This window comes from Balaenoptera physalus, assembly GCF_965194825.1.
Source record: "Balaenoptera physalus genome assembly, chromosome: 9".
NCBI classification, from domain to species: Eukaryota; Metazoa; Chordata; class Mammalia; order Artiodactyla; family Balaenopteridae; genus Balaenoptera; species Balaenoptera physalus.
This window is the reverse complement of record NC_138888.1, coordinates 46,723,167-46,742,076: the sequence shown is the minus strand read 5'-3', so window position 1 is coordinate 46,742,076 and position 18,910 is coordinate 46,723,167. Positions and strand designations below refer to the sequence as shown.

Sequence of the window (18,910 nt, the reverse complement as noted above, 5' to 3'; positions counted from 1 at the left end):
ATCTTGCTTTCTCTTCCCTGAAATAATAAGGTTCTTCCTTGGGATGCCCTTGGGGAGGACAGAGCCTTTGCATCAACTCCCCACTGCAGCTTGCCCTTTCCTCAGTCACACATAAGATTGTTCTTCTTATCTGCATCCAACAAAGTCACACGAAGGTGTGAGGGGTTATCGAAAAGAAGCATCTCTGTATATGTATACGTATAACTGATTCACTTTGTTATAAAGCAGAAACTAACACACCATTGTAAAGCAATTATACTCCAATAAAGATGTGAAAAAAAAAATTACTAGCAAGGCAACGCCATATCCTGTTTAATATTATTTAACCAGTAGCAAGGAGAGTCTTGCATATAATAGGCCTCCAATAAATATCGGCATGATCACCATTAAAAAAAAAAAAAAAAAAAAAAAAAAGAAGCATCTCTGGGAAAGTTAACTACAGTGAGTTAACTTTCCCAGAGATGCTTCTCTTTGAAAAGTTTAGCTCCTTACCTGAAATGGATGACCGTCTGGGGGCTGTATATAGCCAGGGTAAATTTGATCAGATGGGCTTTTCCATCCATCTCAGATATAACCACAGTACACTGTGTGTGTGTGCCAGAGGCTGTCACCATCTATCTTTCCCTTGGAGTTAAAATCCTCCATTCCAGGTGGATGCCACTGAGGTGAATGACATAGTTGGCCTTGCCTTCAAACTCAGTCTGCTCGACCTGAAGATGGTATTTTGGAAAATTTGTCTCACTGGAGAAACAGCAAAGCCATTTGTAGAGCATGTGTCCATGTCCTTCACTGTTTACAAAGCAGGGATGGAAGATTAAAAGTTTTTTAAATGCATTGCACTCAGAAAGTACCGCTTTAGTGTTTTAAAGGTTAAGAGATTCATCTATGGTCAGCTGGTCAACTAATGGCCAACAGAGCTGGAAATGGAAACACCCAGTTACTCAAGTCCTCAAATCACTGCCTGGGCTTTAATCTCCTTATCTGTCTGTTAAGGTTGAGAAGCCAAGAAAGAGATTATATGACTTTCAAGGTCCTTCCTAGGTCTATGACTACAGTTTTACATCAGGGAAAGTCTCATTAGCATAGTGACAAATTAACCAACATTGCCCCACCTAAGGGTGACTCAGGATCATTCTGCTTTTTTTTTTTTTTTTTTTAAATGTAGATTTTATTTATTTTTGGCTGCGTTGGGTCTTCGTTGCTGCGTGTGGGCTTCCTCTAGTTGCGGCGAGCAGGGGCTACTCTTCGTTGCGGTGCGCCGGCTTCTCATTGCAGTGGCTTCTCTTGTTGCAGAGCACGGGCTCTAGGCGCGCGGGCTTCCATAGTTGTGGCTCGAGGGCTTCCATAGTTGTGGCTCCTGGGCTTTAGAGCGCAGGCTCAGTAGTTGTGGCACACGGGCTTAGTTGCTCCGCGGCATGTGGGATCTTCCTGGACCAGGGCTCGAACCCACATCTCCTGCATTGACAGGCGGATTCTTAACCACTGTGCCACCAGGGAAGTCCATTCTGCTTTTTTTTTATCTAGGGTAGTGGGTAGAAGATTCCTCCCTCTTCTGAATACAATATTAGATATACAAATGCACAGATCAGAATCCGTGATCATCATAGAAAAACATCCAAGGAGTGACTCAAATGTGTGTAGTCTTATATAATGATGTCATTGTACCAATGGCAGATTGAGAATGGCTAGGCAGTAGGGGGTGACAATCTGGTTGTTAGCTGAGAATGGGCACTACAGTCAGCTTTTCTTTCTCCCAGCAACCCCCGTGGTGGTCTCACTTGCATCAGGAGAACAGGAGTCACGTTCTCCATTTGCTGCTTGAGAAAGAGCACAGGCTTTGGAATCAGCCCACCCTCCACTGATCTCTTGTAAGTCAGAACCCTTACTTGAAATAGCCCAAATCTCTCCCACCAGTCCCCCATCCATCCTCTCTTTTACTCATACTTATCTTTTGAGCTTCCCTACTAGTGTTTCCGCCTCACCTTCCCTTCCTTTGGCGCCCCTCCAGCCCCTACACAGATCTCACTGCACCCTGTGCCTCCCTACTTTTCCCTTGGGAGGTAGTGACTATTACTATCTTCATCTTATGGAGGAGGGAGCTGAGGCACAGAGCTAGTCTAGTGATATTGACTTGAAACAGTAGTGGGGATTTCGAAGTGAAAGAAAGTGTGATGAGGCTGGAGAAATAAGGAGGTTGACCCAGAGGGCAGGAAAGGGGAAGAGACTTTCTTCTTATTGTCTTTTCTCCACAGCAAGGCCCACTTGCCCTGGAACTCAGGATCCCTGGAAGGACTCAGTCAGTCAGTTAAGAAATCACTGAAGGTACATCTTTTATGTTGCACGGCCCAGCTTAAAATGAGGATTTGGCAGTTTGCTGCTGATTCCACACTTTTTTTGCATCATTCAAGGGGTTCAGAGGCTGCTTTGGGCACACATGTTATGGAGACAGACTCATGTGGCTCAGTTCTGTGCCTCTTGCTGTCGATATTCCCTGAGATACGAGGAGCATAGCAGCCCTTGGGTGATATTTTCCCAAACTCCCATAAAATATAGGTTTGTAACTTGAAGGGAAAACCCACCGCACATGCTTCGTATGTGAACCCAAAATTATACCTCATCCGTGGTCCTTAGGTATTCAATTAATATGCATAATTTTCATTTATGAAATCCTGGCGATGACTGAACTGAGAAATGAATTAGCTTCTTCCTGTTGTATCATCTTTGTTTGAATACTGACCCTGCCACTTTCAAAATGTGTAACCTGTACTAATTACTTAAACTTTCTGAGCCTCAGTTTTCTTACATGCACAATGAGGATAAAAATAGTTTCTGCTTCTAGGTTGGAAAAATTAAATGAGTTAATACATATAAACTGCCTAGTCCATAGTAACATTCAAATATTGCTGTTATTTTGTTGTGTATTAAACATACATTTATTGAGTATCTTAGTACTGTCCAGGTACCAGTGGTATGTTAAGCCCTAGGAATACGCAGATGAATATTTTCCTTATTAAACCTTCCAAGTTTAAAATTTTTTTCAGAAGATTTACTAAGATATAAACAATGCTGCCAGATAACAGGAATTAGAAGTAGATAAGATAGATAAGGCCAAGGGAAGAAGAAGGGGCAAACTTGGAGGCAGGAAAACTTCCCTGAAGGGTCACATACTTGCTAAGGGTGGGCCACCTTTCTGGCTCTGGACTTCCCTGCAGCCAACAGGAAGCTGCAAAGTTGAACAAGACGAGATTTCCGACCTCAGGGAGCTCTGAGTCTAGTTGAGGAAACAGATGTGTAAACAAACAATTACGGTGCAATGTGATGAATGCAAAAGTGGAAGTTCTCTGGCAGGCTTTACAGAGGAAGTGATATTTGAGATTGGTTTTCAAGGATGGAGAGGGTTATAGATACTAACCAGGAAACAGGACAGCACAGACAAAGGCTTGGAGCCTTGAAGAGCACTGTTGTCAGCTTGGAAAACGGGGTAAAATTTATTAGTCTCATCAGAGAAGTTCTAGGAGGCATCCAGGTGCTTAATAATTTTTTTTTCCCATGAAATGACAGGGCTCATGATAAGTGTTCCATGCCAGCAAGAACAATAAACACAGCTTTAAAGAAATCAGAGTGAAGTTTAAAAATCAGGCAAAATGCCAAGGAAAGAAAAGAAAAGAAGCCTTAAAACTCTACCTCTCTCACTATATGTCCACTAAGATTTGGATTTCCTCAGGAATCTGTTGGGAAGGAGAGGGTTCTATGCTTAGATATAAATATTTAGCAATTCACTGTCATCTAAAAACAGCATCAGAAACAGAGAACTAACAGGATAGAATTTTGGAACGGTGTCAGATCATTAGAAATCAAAGAAAAGAAGCATAAGTAATTTTTTAAAAAAATAACCGAATAGTGGTAAAGCCGAGATGAGACCACTTTCCTACTTTCATTTTGAGTCTCTTTCCAGCTGACCACGTGGATTCATCCAATAATCAAGTACATTACAATGTTTTCAAAATTCTTCCAGCTTGACATAAACGTGTCCTCACATCTACAGATACCCAATTCAAAAATAACTTATTTTCAAAGAAGAACAAATGACTGAAACTTGACAGAAGTTTTCTTTTTGCACATTGCCATTCCATTGACCCCACTGGCTTAAACTGTCTTCCCAGAAATCCTTTATCTTCTTGGTTGATTAATGATCTTTTAGCAGTGAATCCTAACACCGTATTATGGGCTGGTTCCATCTGGCTCTCAATCAAGAGACTGAGAACAAATTGAGAACAAATCCGGTGAACAAATTGTAAGATAAATAGTCAGGACTAGGGCAACACAGGTAAGTATGGGATGTGTATCTTTGGTAACTCCCAACTTCCTTCTCAGTTTTGGGGGGTGTTTTTTCTCTCCCCCTGAGATATCAATTACACATTGCCCAACAGCTGCCCAAAGCCTCCACTTTCACTTTTCACCCTTATGAACATCAAACACTCTCCATTATTATTAGCAGTATTAACATATACTACTATACAGTGTAAAAAATCCTTTCTATTATCTCCTTCAAGCCATAAGACAAGCAAGGATTACTACCGGGACACACGCACAAGGAAGCCAGGAGCAGGAAGCCTGAAGGACCTGGCCATTAGCACATGGTCTAAGTAGCACTGGTGTTCCCATCTTCACGGCCCTTTGCCCCTTATCCTCGTTCTACAAAAGTAGCCCTTATTCTACGCCCTACTTTCACTCCACATTAAAATATCCATAGCTTAGCTAAGTCATTCAGGAGACTCTTACGATAAGGAGGTACAGCTTAGTTTCAAATCCATTCTCTACCACATACCCAATTGCCTAACCTCTCTGAATCTCAGCGGTCTCATGTGTACACTGGGTTCATATATAATTTCTTGTTACAATGAGCGTATATTCATTCACCATCTCTGCAACTTAAAACATTTGAATACAAATATAAATAATAAATAAGTGACGGTTCATTGAGATGTCATGTGTAAAGTAGTTGGCAGAGAATAGGTCCCAAATGTTTGCTCTCCTCCTGCCCTGAGCAGTTCCATTACCTCGTTAACAAGACTGATAAGCTTCGCTATGACACATTTGTTGCACAAAGATGTCCACAACTGAGTGACTTTCTAGTTGGTGGAATCTGTGAGAAATAAGCTCACCTGCATTCCCTCTTACCCTGTCCTCTCTGCTGGGAGGAGGGTTGGCCTAGGGGACTGCCTACGGGGAAGAGTGCACTGGGATTGGGTTGATCTCTGGGCAAAAGAGCGAAGTAGGGTACATTGGCCTTTCCTGTCCTTTCACTTTCCTCTCTGATTACCTTCTCACATTTGGGTTTTTCCCCTCCACCCACTCTACCTACTTTCCTAGATCCTGTATTTTAGCCTTCCCCTTGCAAACTAATAATTACAAGTTTGTCCGTTTTTAAGGCTAACCATTCCACTGCATTAAATATCCCATGTGCCAAGAATATATATTTGGTTTCTATCCTTTAATGCCTAGTCGACAACTAACTATAAATGCTGAATCTAGGGTTTAGTATCGTAACTAATATATATATACATATTTAAACTTGGCCACAAATAATTCTTTATAGCTAATGATTATAGGTACAGAGCTTCAAGACTCATTCTCTTTCAAAAGGAATATATCCTTCTACTTCAAGAATGTTCAATAGCTTTTATTTATCATAGATAATTATTCTGGTCTCTCCACCCTGGGATGGCAGTCAGGAAGCTGTACTCTGCTGTGTGCTAAGGCCAGGATTTTTACTGATACTTCCATGGCATTATGACTTTCATTAAACGGCAAGGCCCCTCATCTTCCAGAGAACACAGGGACGCATAAACAAACATGCCAGTGAGTATGTGTACACAAGAACACACACACACACACACACACACACACACACACACACTGACCCTGAAATAAGATTTCCTCCTTCCTCTGATTGAAATATATTTCCCCAAAGTGGAAAAGTCAGAGAAGGGAAAGTATTTTTTTTCCATTTGGTGGTTTTTAGTGATTGTCAATTAAACCTTAACTTTGATGAATAATGCAATGCTATGTCTAGTTCTATCTAAATATCATATATCTACACTTTTTGTAGATGTATATTTTTATATACACATAACCTGAGGAGAACCTATCCAGATCTAAAAAGAGTTGGATCATTCTTTGTGATTTTTAAATATGGAAGAATTGACTCCAAACCTATGACCTGTCTAAATCTATGCTGTCCAAAATGGTAGCTACTGCCCACATATGGCTACTGAACACTTGTCTGAGTAAATATAAAATACATACTCTAAGTATTGAATACACAGTGGGTTTTGAAGATCTAAAATGAAAAGGAATATGTAATATTATAATCTTTATATTAATTACATGCAAAAATGATAAAATTTTGGATATACTGGGTAAAATAAAATATATTATTAAAATTAATTTCACCTGTTTCCTTTTCCTTCTTAATGCCTGTGTAGCTTAAACTTGTAGCCTGCGTTATATATCTATTGGACAGCACTAGTCTAGATGTTAATTTAGTTCTGAAAAAGGAATGTTTTCTTATTCTAGAGTATATGGGGCTAGCTGAGAAATAATCTCCAAGTGGCCATGTAACATCTGACATATCATATATTCACTTGCCTATTTGTTCATTATATCCCTCTCTTCCCCCACTAGAAAATAAAGTTCGTATAAATAAAACTTTATGGTCTGTTAACCCACAGTGTGTGAAATAACTGAAAATTCAAAATGCATCTGCCCTCCTGCTTTATGAGCAAAGCTTTGTAGGAAGGCTTTTCAGCTTTTGCCCTTTGAGACCTGTGGGTTTCCTGCATGTGGATGCATGCTATACAGCAGTTGTGTGAATGGTGCCATGCCGGAGTCTGACCACCATCAACTTCTTGGAAAAACTGCCACCTGTCACAGAGTGTCTGAGAAATCTGGGGGCCAACTTTGGAGATTGTGATTCAGTTTTGGTTTATGGCTTTCCCACTATTCCTTTCTTTCCTCCTTCCTTTCTGGTGCTTAAGCCAAAACCCTCCAAGTTATTCTTGACCCTTCTCTCACTCTCCACTTCTAGTTCATTAGCAAATCCTGTTGGCTCTTCCTTCAGAATATTCCAAACTCTGCTACTGCCACCTTGGCCCAAGTCACCTGCATCTATGTAAATGGAAGTCAGATCATGGCGTTCCTCCCTTTAAGAGCATCCGATATCTCTACTCCTGTCAAAGTAAAAGTTCTTACAATGACTTCAAAGGCCTATCTCACTCCCAGATTACAGCTCTCAATCCCCTAATGTTCTCCCACTGGCCCACTCTGTTCAAGCCTTACTGGTCTCAACGTTGTTCCTCACACCCCAGGCATGCTCCTACCTCAGGGCCTTTGCACTTCCTGTTCCTGTTGCTTGGAATGCCCTTCCTCCAAAGCTTTGCCTGGCTTGTTTCTTCACTTCTTTCAAGTCTCTGTTCGAATGGCATGTCTTCTTTGACCACTTGTGTAAAATACCATCCTCCCCCGTTACTTAATTCATTTTTCTCCATAGATCTTATCAGCATCTGACATATCATATATTTACTTATTTGTCTACTATGTCTCACCATGAGAACTTTAGGTTTAGAAGAGTGAGGATTTTGCATTGTTGTATCTCCAGTGCCTAGACATAGCTCATACCATAGGTGCTCGATGATATTTGTTCAAAGAATGCATGCAAAATAAATATTTTGTAACTAACTCCCATATTTCATACTTTTAAACATTCATACCTACAATTGGCAAAGTACACCAGAGGTTTTCCCAGAACCCTGGAAAACAAACCATTTCTTTTAATATTCTCCCCCTCACTGATAGTCTTATAAATTATTTCATATACAAACTATGTATATATATACACACATATATATAGTAATCTGGTTCAGATTACAATACATATATGAATGCATTCATACATATACAAATTATATATATCCATATATATATGCTAATCATGCTGTTAAAGTTACATTTACATATTAGACTTCTGTGAGTTAGTTGGAAAAAATAACATGGCTAGACATTTCCAGTCTTAACTCATCCTGCTAACTGGACCTGGAGTACCCTTTCATGGATTAGAATTCTATCCATTTTTCGAACTGTACATTTTCTATATTTTAAAGCTCCAAATACCTTTTAAAATACATGTTAATTGTGGGACTTACCTTCTTTTGCCCTGAAATAGAGGTTTTGGGTGAGGTCTCATTTTTTCTTACCTCTGTTTTTTGCAATTAGCCTAGAAGCACCTCAAGAAGGCTCTGTCTTATTCATCTGTATTCCCTGCAGCCGCTAGCACAATTCTTTGTGCATAATAGGTGCTTAATAATATTTGTTGTATAGGATTTAAGTATAAGAATATTTCTATTTAAAAAAAGTTTCATCAATGTTTCTTAAACAAAATTTGAGGCAAACTTTTTAGACAGAAATAATTTCTAAGTTAGAGTCTGAACTATATAAACCGGCTGTGTTTTTTTAAATTTTTATTTATTATTTTTGGCTGTGTTGGGTCTTCTTTGCTGCGTGCAGCCTTTCTCCAGTTGCAGCGAGCGGGGGCTACTCTGCGTTGCGGCGCACAGGCTTCTCATTGCAGAGGCTTCTCTTGTTGCGGAGCATGCGCTCTAGAGCACGTGGGCTTCAGTAGATGCAACGCGTGGGCTCAGCAGTTGTGGCTCACGGGCTTAGTTGCTCCGCGGCATGTGGGACCTTCCCAGACCAGGGCTCTAACCCGTATCCCCTGCATTGGCAGGCGGATTCTTAACCACTGCGCCACCAGGGAAGCCCCCGGCTGTGTTTTGGTATACTTAAGTTTATCCTGTCAATTTAAGTTTCCCACTTGGGAGAACTTTCCTCACCTCCACTACCAACATCTCTTTTGGGGGCTTAGCACCTCCAGCCATAGCATCCCTTTAGCCAGTTTATTTACTCTCTTTCTCTCAGAAGATGTTCTGTTTGGTGAAACTTTACTGTACACCACACGGTCACACACAAAGACAGTGTCTAGGGCTGAACCAAATTACTTTCAAATTACCTTCCTTCCTTATCCATCCCTGCCTTAACTAAAGTATGTGTTTTTTATTATTAAAAAAATAAATTCAGCTCTAGAGAAGAACCTATTTCTTTATTTTTATTATTGAAAAGAAGTGAAGGGAAAAAAGCACAACTGTCACGCCATCAAGGTCTTCATCTGTTAAAATTGTTCTGCAAGCAGAAAATTTAGGATTTTTTTTTTTTTAAGGACCTTCCCAAAATTGCTTCTGCTTAAGAGAAATTGAAAATGATTCCCAGCCACCTCTCATTGTCTTACCCATCATTCAGGCTTTCTAACTTCATGTCATCACCACCTTTAAATGAAACAAGCTTATATGAATGACATGTTACTGGTCTAACTCAAAAAAATCCTTCTTAGACAGGATTTTAAAATGTGTTCTCTCATTGGGTAAATGCTCAAAGAATACACTGAGGTCTTTTAAGCTTAGCTGGAATCAATTTATTGGGCAAGTAATGAATCTAATTGTTATGCTAGCTTCCATGTCAGCAAAATAACAGATGTAGAGTATAATGGAGGGGAAAAAAAGTTGCTTTGGGATTGCTAGAGCAGGTGCGACATTAAAAAAAAAAAAAATCACATGGAACTTTATCAAGTGAATTTGGAAACAGTTGGAAATTAGCCAGGAGGAATGTTCTCCTTCAATCCCTTAGACATCCAGTTGTGGGCTGGGATTAGGCTCCTGAACAGCTGAGTCAGGAGGACACTGACACCTTGTCACTTCTTCAAGCTCTTTATTCCGTCCTCACCCTCCAACAAAAGCACCAGAGATTGCCCTCCCCCAACTAGACACACACACACACACACACACACACACACACGTCCCGCTGCCAGATATGGCTTTCAGAGAACACTAGACAGCGTTGAGTCCAGGCAAGTTACCATGGTTCTCTGGCTATTATTGCATCCAACACATCAGGGAATGGAAAGAAGTGTGCACATGTTCTAAAAGGCCCTTTGGGAAAGATCAGTGGGGCTGCATGGGGGACACAATGGCAGGCTTTGTCACAGAGAAAGGATTTGGGCTGGCAGGCAGCAACAGTCCTGCTGGACACAGTGTTTGTCAGTAAGGGCAGTGGGGGAAAACCATGTGCAGGTTTACAGAATATCCTCATTGGGAAAAGTAGGGCATTTAGTGTAATTAAAAGTCATCCTGAAGACATCAGGTAAGAGGCTGCTGTTTTTAATTAATTGCTTCCGTGATCCTGTGATCTTAAAAGTGGTGCCGCTCAGAGAGGTTTAGAATTATTCCAGAAACACAAGTTATTCAGATGAGGGCAAAGCAGAGTGTATCTGAAAGTTTGATAAAGGCGAAAGAGGAAAGAGAAGGAAAACTATGGGGGAGTGAGAAAGAATTGAAAGAACTGAAAAGTATAAATAGTGACCTATCTATAATTTGCTAAAATAATCGAGTTCTCTTTTCATCTCTGTGCCTCAACATCCTCACGTCCGAAGTACACCTCCCCATTGACCTGCATCCTGCCTTGATATATAAATTATTTGGGGAAAAAAATTCCCAGAGTCAAGGTTAACAGAAAACAGCTGGCAAACAAACTGAGAGCCATATGTCATAGATTCCTCCAAGTAGAGAGATTATTTTTTAAACTCTGTTTTGAAGAGTCAGCGTGTCCACAACAAGCAGGGTGAACCAAGGACTTTATATGGTCTCCACGATCATGAAAATAAACATGGTGAGGACTATATAACTGTGTCAGTTAGGAAAAGTGGGACTGGACAACACAAGAAATCTGATCTGAAATGTTTTTTCCTTTCTTAAGTATAAAATCCCCAACTAAATTATCTAGGTAGTTACTACTGCTCTCTGCTTTTCTTGCGCATCTCCTTAAATGGAGAAATGGTTACATTTTAAAGAATACATCACAGCTCATGCCTTTAAAATTTCTAAGATATATAAGCCTCTACTCTTTTTTTTTTTTAAATGTGACGTATATATATATTTTTAATTTTATTTATTTATTTATGGCTGTGTTGGGTCTTCGTTTCTGTGCGAGGGCTTTTTTTCTCTCCAGTTGCGGCAAGTGGGGGCCACTCTTCATCGCGGTGCACAGGCCCCTCACCATCGCGGCCTCTCCTGTTGCGGAGCACAGGCTCCAGACGCGCAGGCTCAGCAGGTGTGGCCCACGGGCCCAGCCGCTCCATGGCATGCGGGATCTTCCCAGACCAGGGCTCGAACCCGTGTCCCCTGCATTGGCAGGCAGACTCTCAACCACTGCGCCACCAGGGAAGCCCATAAGCCTCTACTCTTTACAGATCTTTTGGATGAAAGAACACTGGTGGCAGTAGAATGGCCTCTGGATGACATCAGGTCCCACTACCCATCAAAAAGAAGAAATCTGGGACCTAAAACAGCACTGTGTCCTTTCTTGAACTGTCTACCCTGATTTTTTTCACAAATCATGATAATAAAACAAAGTTATTCTTTAAAAAAAAAAAAAGAATACTTTTATTTAGACTTCACTATCTATAAGGTACATTATATAAAGTAGTATCAGCACATGAGATAGAATTTGGTTGTATTAAAGGTTAGAAAGGAAAAATAGGAAGTTCCCTGGTGGCCTACTGGTTAGAATTCCATGCTTTCACTGCCAAGGGCCTGGGTTCAATCTCTGGTTGGGTAACTGAGATTCCACAGGCCATGCAACCAAAAAAAAAAAAAAAAGAGCATTAACTCACTGACTAAATCAAAATGTATTTTTTAATTTGTATATTTTCTTCTAATTTTCTTCCACAGTTTTGTGTTTAAATTTGTATTCTTCTTTTCTCACTTAATATAGCAAATATCTAACAAACTTGAGGACACGGTGGGGAAGGGGAAGCTGGGACGAAGTGAGACAGTAGCACTGACATATATACACTACCCAATGTAAAATAGATAGCTAGTGGGAAGCAGCCACATAGCACAGGGAGATCAGCTCCATGCTTTGTGACGACCTAGAGGGGTGGGATAGGGAGGGTGGGAGGGAGGCTCAAGAGGGAGGGGGATATCGGGGTATACGTATACATATAGCTGATTCATTTTCTTGTACAGCAGAAACTAACACAACATTGTAAAGCAATTATACTCCAATAAAGATATTAAAAAAAAACAAAAATAAATAAATAAATTCTGGACAGCGTAGTGGATACTCCATTCAAGATGCCTGAAAATTATACCTCCCTCTCTTCAGAAGCCTCAGAGTTTTCACCAGGCTCAGAGCTCTTTGTGTGTGTGTGTGTGTGTGTGTGTAGCCAGGCTCTGTGTCGTGTGGACCTGCTTCCACAGCCTGGTTCAGAACTACAGTTGACATTGTGCTCAACACAGACACCTCTGTTCTATTAGGATTTGTCAAATCTGTCAGATTTTCTGTTACAGGTTAGAGAAGGTAAGAGTTGGTGGTTGGTGGAGTGATGCGGAAGCCCAGAGAAAACCACAGAAAAGGCAACACAACTCATAACGTAGACAGTGGGGTAGAGAGAAATTGTGGCTCATTGATTTAAGCTGAGTCACCCTGTTGTATAAACTACTAACAGAGCCAATAGTCAGTTACTTTCAAAAAATGATCAAATAGTTGAGTCGGGAGAGATATATTAAAATGTCAGTAATAATAGTTAACATCTAAATAACACTTACTGCAGGTCAGGCGTTGTTCTCTGTTCTCCACCTGTGTCCTTCGATCTAACCTTCCCATAATTCCTGTGGTGCGGGTTCTATTATCATCCTTATTTTAAAAATGGGGAAACACCTGAGCAAAGCTGTTAAGTGATTTGATAAAGAGTCAAACTCAGAGGAGGGGTGGTTCCATGGCTGTAATATTGTTTTTTATAATAAATATATTTGGTCTTCATCCCCTTTGCTGGCACAGAGCTCCTAAAACTCTTGGAATTTCCTAAGTGATAAGAGAGATTGGAGGACCTTGATATTCATAACAAACGCCTTTCAACCACAGCTGAGTTTATGTTAATGAGGCAATTTTGAGATGCACCTAAGGATGGGGGCTGGTTGCTGGAGGAACCAATCATGTGATTAGAGGGTTGGAAGTTTTAGTCCCACCTGCCTGACCTCTGGGGAGGGGAGAAGAAAAAAGGGTTAGAGACTGAGTTCAATCACCAATGGCCCATGATTAAATCAATTGCACCTATGTAATGAAGCCTCTATAAAAACCTGAAAGCATGGGGTTCAGAGAGGTTCTGGGTTGGTGAACACATGGAGATTCTGGGAGAGTGGTACATCCAGAGACAGCACGGAAGTTCTGCATCCCTTCTCACATACTTTGCCCTGTGCATCTCTTCCATCTGCCTATTCTTGAGTTATAGCCTTTTATAATAATCAGGCGATCTAGTAAGTAAAATGTTGCTCTGAGTTCTGAGCCACTCTAGCAAATTAATGGAACCCAAGGAAGGAGTTGTGGGAACCTTTCATCTACAGCTGAAACCTCATAACCTCAGATGGGATTCGAACCCAGCCAGAACTCAGACTGGGACTTGAACCCATGGGCTGGGACTCAAAATCACTGTCTTTTAATTGAAATCGCACACCTGGTCTCAGGACTTACTGAAGCTCAAATTCTTTGTCTCAGAGCAGAAGGAATTCAGTGAGAGGGAAAGTGATAGGTAAGAAGTAGATTTATTGAGAGACATACACACTCCATAAACAGAGCATGGACCATCTCAGAAGGCGAGAGGCCCTGGGAGATGCACATTCCATAGACAGAATGCAGTCCGTCTCAAAAGGTGAGAGCAGCCATGAAATATGGGGTGGCTAGTTTTTATGGGCTGGGTAATTTCATAGGCTAACGAGTGGGAGGATCATTCCAACTATTTCAGGGGAAGGGGTGGCGATTTCCAGGAATTGGGTCACCACCCAATTTTTGGCCTTTTATGGTCAGCCTTGGAACTGTCATGGCACTGGTGGGTGTGTCGTTTAGCATATATGCTAATGTATTACAATGAGCACATAATGACATTCAAGGTTTACTGGAAGTCAATCTTCCACCATCTTGAGCCTAATTGGTTCTAACCAGGTTTTGTCATATCCTCCATGACTATGTCATTCTTCTGAAGGTTGTGCCCTACTCCCTCTCCTCCTGTTTCATAGTCAATGGGTCAGAATCACAGATGAAAACCTGGACTTGCCATAGGAGTCTGCAGTGTGTGTGCTGGGAGGGGAGCAGGGAGGGGGAGTCTTGTAGGACTGAGCCCTTAACCTGTGGGATCTGATGCGACCTCTAACACCTGAATGCACATGAATGCCTGAATGCCTGTGTCTCCATTTTTGCCATCTAAAAGAGTTTCTCTCATACAAAGTCTTTGTACATACATATAAATGTACATATGTGTATGCACGTATTGTGTATTTGTGTGGATGTCTATATAGAGACAGAATGTGTACATGTTTATATATATATAATTAATCTAGTGTCCATTCCGGTATGGGTATAGCCCACACCCATTCCAGAGAGATAGAAAGATAAGTGGTTGCCAGGGATGGAGATGGGGGAGGATGAGGAGTGACTACTAACATGTAAGGGGTTTATTTTGGAGGTGATGAAAATGTTTTAAATTAGTGATGATGGTTGTGTAATGCTGTAAATATACTAATACAATACCATTAAATTGTATTCTTTAAAAGATGTGAATTTCATGTATCTAAATTATAGCCAAATAAAGCTGTTATTTTTTAAAAGTCATCCTACGCAATCATTTCTCCTGTAAATAACATTTCCTACCTCTGCACATCAGAAGTCATACCAGAGAAATGGAGAACATCTTGAGAGGTTATCTACTTGCCTGCAGGTAACCGACTGCTCAGTTCCCGGCAGAAGCTTAAAATCCTATCAAACTTTAGAATAATGTCAAAGAAGATGTATCTTTCATCCTCATCACTCTTTAGTGAAATGTTCACAAGTATGTAGCCCATGATTTGAATAAAAGGAAATAAATAATTCTAGTTAAAAGTTGATCTAAAATTCTGGGGACTTCCCCAGTGGTCCAGTGGCTAAGATTCCGAACTCCCAATGCAGGGGGACCAGGTTCGATCCCTGGTCAGGGAACTAGATCCCACAGGCATGCAGCAACTAAAGACCCCGCATGCCGCAACTAAGATCCCATGTGCTGCAACTGAGACCGGGCGCAGCCTAAATAAATAAATACTAAAAAAAAAAAAGGTTGATCCAAAATTCTCTCTAGATTTATAGCATATATCTCCTGGTGGAAAAAAATATTTTTAATATATTTTATTATTATATATTTTAATATATATATACTTTTTTCAAAGCTAAGCAATGCTAATAAAGGAACATGGATAAATGTGTTGCACCTTTGATTCTACCTACATGTTGTAGGGCTACTAGCTGTGAACTCTAAAGTCATCTTATAATTTATCTCCAAAAAGAGAGGGCAAATGTTAACTCATGGTTCATTTCATCACTCCCCAAAACAACCTGTTTTCATCAGATGGAGGTATAGAGCCGGGATTCACTGAGACCCACTTCTATTCACACTCATCCACAATGGCCAATAATACATGCTCCTGTCTGTGGAGTGTTCCAAACCACTTCCCGTGTGGAGCTGCCCACTTTGAATGGATGTTTGCTCAAGTAAACTCTTAAAACTTCTAACATGCCTCCATTTATCTTTTAGCAAAGTAAACTTCGCTAGCGTTCTGTGAGATATTAATGGGAGTTCCACAGAAGAAAACAAAACAAAACCTTCTCAGCATTAGCAATATTTCCTCTCAAGTTACTCTAGAAGATGTATAAGAGAAATATCAAACACGTAGGTATCCCTTTTTTGTGCGTGTGATAATTTCCCTTTAAAAAGAGTGTGGCAAGAATGTCAAACAGTCAAGTGAAATGACGTAACCGTCAAGATCATGTGATGTCAGGTCCGCCATTGCTACACAAGCTATACCTACCCAGCAGCTGGTGCCAAACTCTGTCTTCTGTTATTATTACCAGTCTATGTTACGTATCTCATAATTTCAGCATGTATTTTTGATGTTACCCAACATCAATTGTATATTTGCATATAAATCAAATGCTGATAGCTTCTAATTGAAATTAATTTTTTCATGAGACCCTTTTATGATTTCTGTTAATCCAAGTCTATTTCTCATGAGCTCCAGTGGCCGTCCCATCACTATGTTATACTTTTAAAAGTATTGTACTGACAAATGAATTTGGGAAATTCAGACCTAAACATACAAGAATATTTGAGCTTAGAGAATCCAACAACTCTGGGTTTTAATCCAAACTCCATCAGTTATCACCTAGTGAAATGAGATAATCCAGTTAACTGTAACCAGCTATACCTGTCATTCATCGTATCCTAGGCACTCAAAGGAGCAGAGATAGAATGGAGAGCCCTGCCTTTAGGTCATCAGAGTCCAGAAGCAACATTCCTTTCTTGTAGCCAGATTCTGACAGCAAATAGAAATGACTATTTCCCAGAATCATAGAACTTCAGAACAGAAAGGATGATGGAGGTCATTTAAGTCCCACATTTAATAGCTGAAGATCAGAGAGAGTATTGTGTTGCCTATTCAGGAAGCAGTGATAAAATTATGATTAGAACTTGGACTAGATTGTACCTCTGTTCCCAAATATTCATTTCCCTTTCATATGAAAGGATTAATTCATTCCACCCATTGCAATGTAACATGCAATGCCTCGTACAGAAGTATATGCCTCTACCCCACTGACATTGGGCTTGGTCATGTGCTTTGGCCACTGGCACGTGAAGGGACATGGCTTGCATATGCTGTGGCCAAGCAGAAGCTTTAACAGTCATCATGTGGTTTTGCCAGCTCCCTATTCTTTTCCCTCTGCCACAGACTCACATGTCCTGGAGGAGTCAGCTCCTTCAGCCTGGAATGAAGAGGACACTGGCAGCAGACATGCATATGATCCATCTTCTCACATGTCAAGAATGTGAAAAACTGTTTATTTTCTGTTGTTGTAAGCCACTGAGATTGTACAGTTATTCGTCCCTAGAGCAAAGCTGAATAATTTAGAAGACAGAACCAAAAAGGATAAGTGATTTGCTCAAGTTTACACAACTAGGCAGCTAAATAGCAGAACCAGAATTAAATCTCAGTTCTTTTAACATGCAGTCCAGTGTTCTCTCCATATTTCAGAACTCCTTAAATGCCCATCTACACAGAACATCTACACAAAAACATCTACACAGGAACTTCCCTGGTGGCGCAGTGGTCAAGAATCTGCCTGCCAATGCAGGGGACACAGGTTCGAGCCCTGGTCCGGGAAGATCCCACATGCTGCAGAGCAACTAAGCCCATGTGCCACAACTACTGAGCCTGCACTCTAGAGCCCGCAAGCCACAACTACTGAGCCTGCATGCCACAACTACTGAACCCTGTGCGCCTAGAGCCTGTGCTCGGCAACAAGAGAAGCCACTGCGGGCTTCCCTGGTGGCGCAGTGGTTGAGAATCTGCCTGCCAATGCAGGGGACACGGGTTCGAGCCCTGGTCTGGGAAGATCCCACATGCCGCGGAGCGACTAGGCCCGTGAGCCACAATTACTGAGCCTGCGCGTCTGGAGCCTGTGCTCCGCAACAAGAGAGGCCGCGATAGTGAGAGGCCCGCGCACCGCGATGAAGAGTGGCCCCCACTTGCCGCAACTAGAGAAAGCCCTCGCACAGAAACGAAGACCCAACACAGCCATAAATAAAATAAATAAATAAATAAAATAAAAATAAATAAAAATAAACAGGAGCTGTTGTTTAAAAAAAAAAAGAGAAGCCACTGCAATGAGAAGCCCGTGCACTGCAACGAAGACCCAACGCAGCCAAAAAATAAATTAAAAAATTAAAAAAAAAAACAAAAACATCTACACAGAATATTTTACTGAGATATTTAAAACATCTGCAAAAGCAATTTACTCCAAGACTACACCTTTGTCCAGTTAATCATTCCTTACATGCTGAGGGCAACTAACAGGCTACTAACAATGCATGAAACTCATACTCGTTGTGGTCATTAGTGACCATACCAACCAGGAGCCATTCCTCCTGAGTGAACTGGGTGGTATGCAGTTGCAGACTGAGTGAGGTTTGCCCTTTTCATCTGTTCTCGTTGGCCTGGTCATCTTCAAGTGCCTGTTATCTGGGGTGAGATACAGGATTCTAGCAACAGGTCCATTGTATAGTCTTATCTTTGGAACATATGGGCTCTTTCACACTTGGTTTCCCTAAGTAGGCCTTTAAAAGTGATGGCAAATTCTGTCAACAAGTCACACCTGTTTTTTGCCCCCTCCAGTAAAAATCTGTCCGGGAGCTTCAAGAAGCTCTTTCTACTACAGGCGCACTTTGTGGCCCTGTTCCATTTGCTCCTGTAGCCATCTCCCTCAGAAGTACTGTCAAAACGTATGTCTTCAGTAAGCCCTCCCAGTTACAATTAGAACCTTTTATCTAATGATTATGCTCTTTTTTGGACCTTTATACCCCATTTGAACTATATGATATAGATGTTCTAGATCTAATTCAATGTTCTGTATTCACTTTTGGGTGATCTTGATCTTAGTCTAATAGTCATGTTAGACTATTGGAATTTGAATGTGGAGCTCAAACTAAGTAATTTATTGTGTTTAGTGCTATAGACCTTTAAAGGCATTCATTATATGCTGAAAAATTATATAATATGATTAATTAGGTTTGTCTTATGAGGGGTTACTCCTCTTTGTTAATTCAAAGTTGGAATCTTGAGTTTGGAAAAGTTGGAAGTTATACAGATAATATGCTGTAAAAGGGATTTTTGGTTGAGTAATCATTGTAGACAACCAATATGAGCCATTATTTAGTAAACAGATT

General features: G+C 40.8%; 2 long non-coding RNA genes across 7 annotated transcripts in view; both read right to left on the bottom strand.

The window, feature by feature from the left end:
• The window catches only part of LOC309667176, a 169,291-nt gene that overhangs the window by 58,469 nt on the left and 91,912 nt on the right, over positions 1–18,910 (bottom strand). The gene's annotated exons all lie outside the window — the stretch shown is intronic.
• Positions 10,895–17,836, bottom strand: LOC309667204. Its single transcript, XR_014267618.1, has 3 exons — positions 17,436–17,836; positions 11,342–17,399; positions 10,895–11,002 (listed from the first exon to the last, which is right to left on the bottom strand). It is a non-coding gene; the product is annotated as an uncharacterized lncRNA (long non-coding RNA).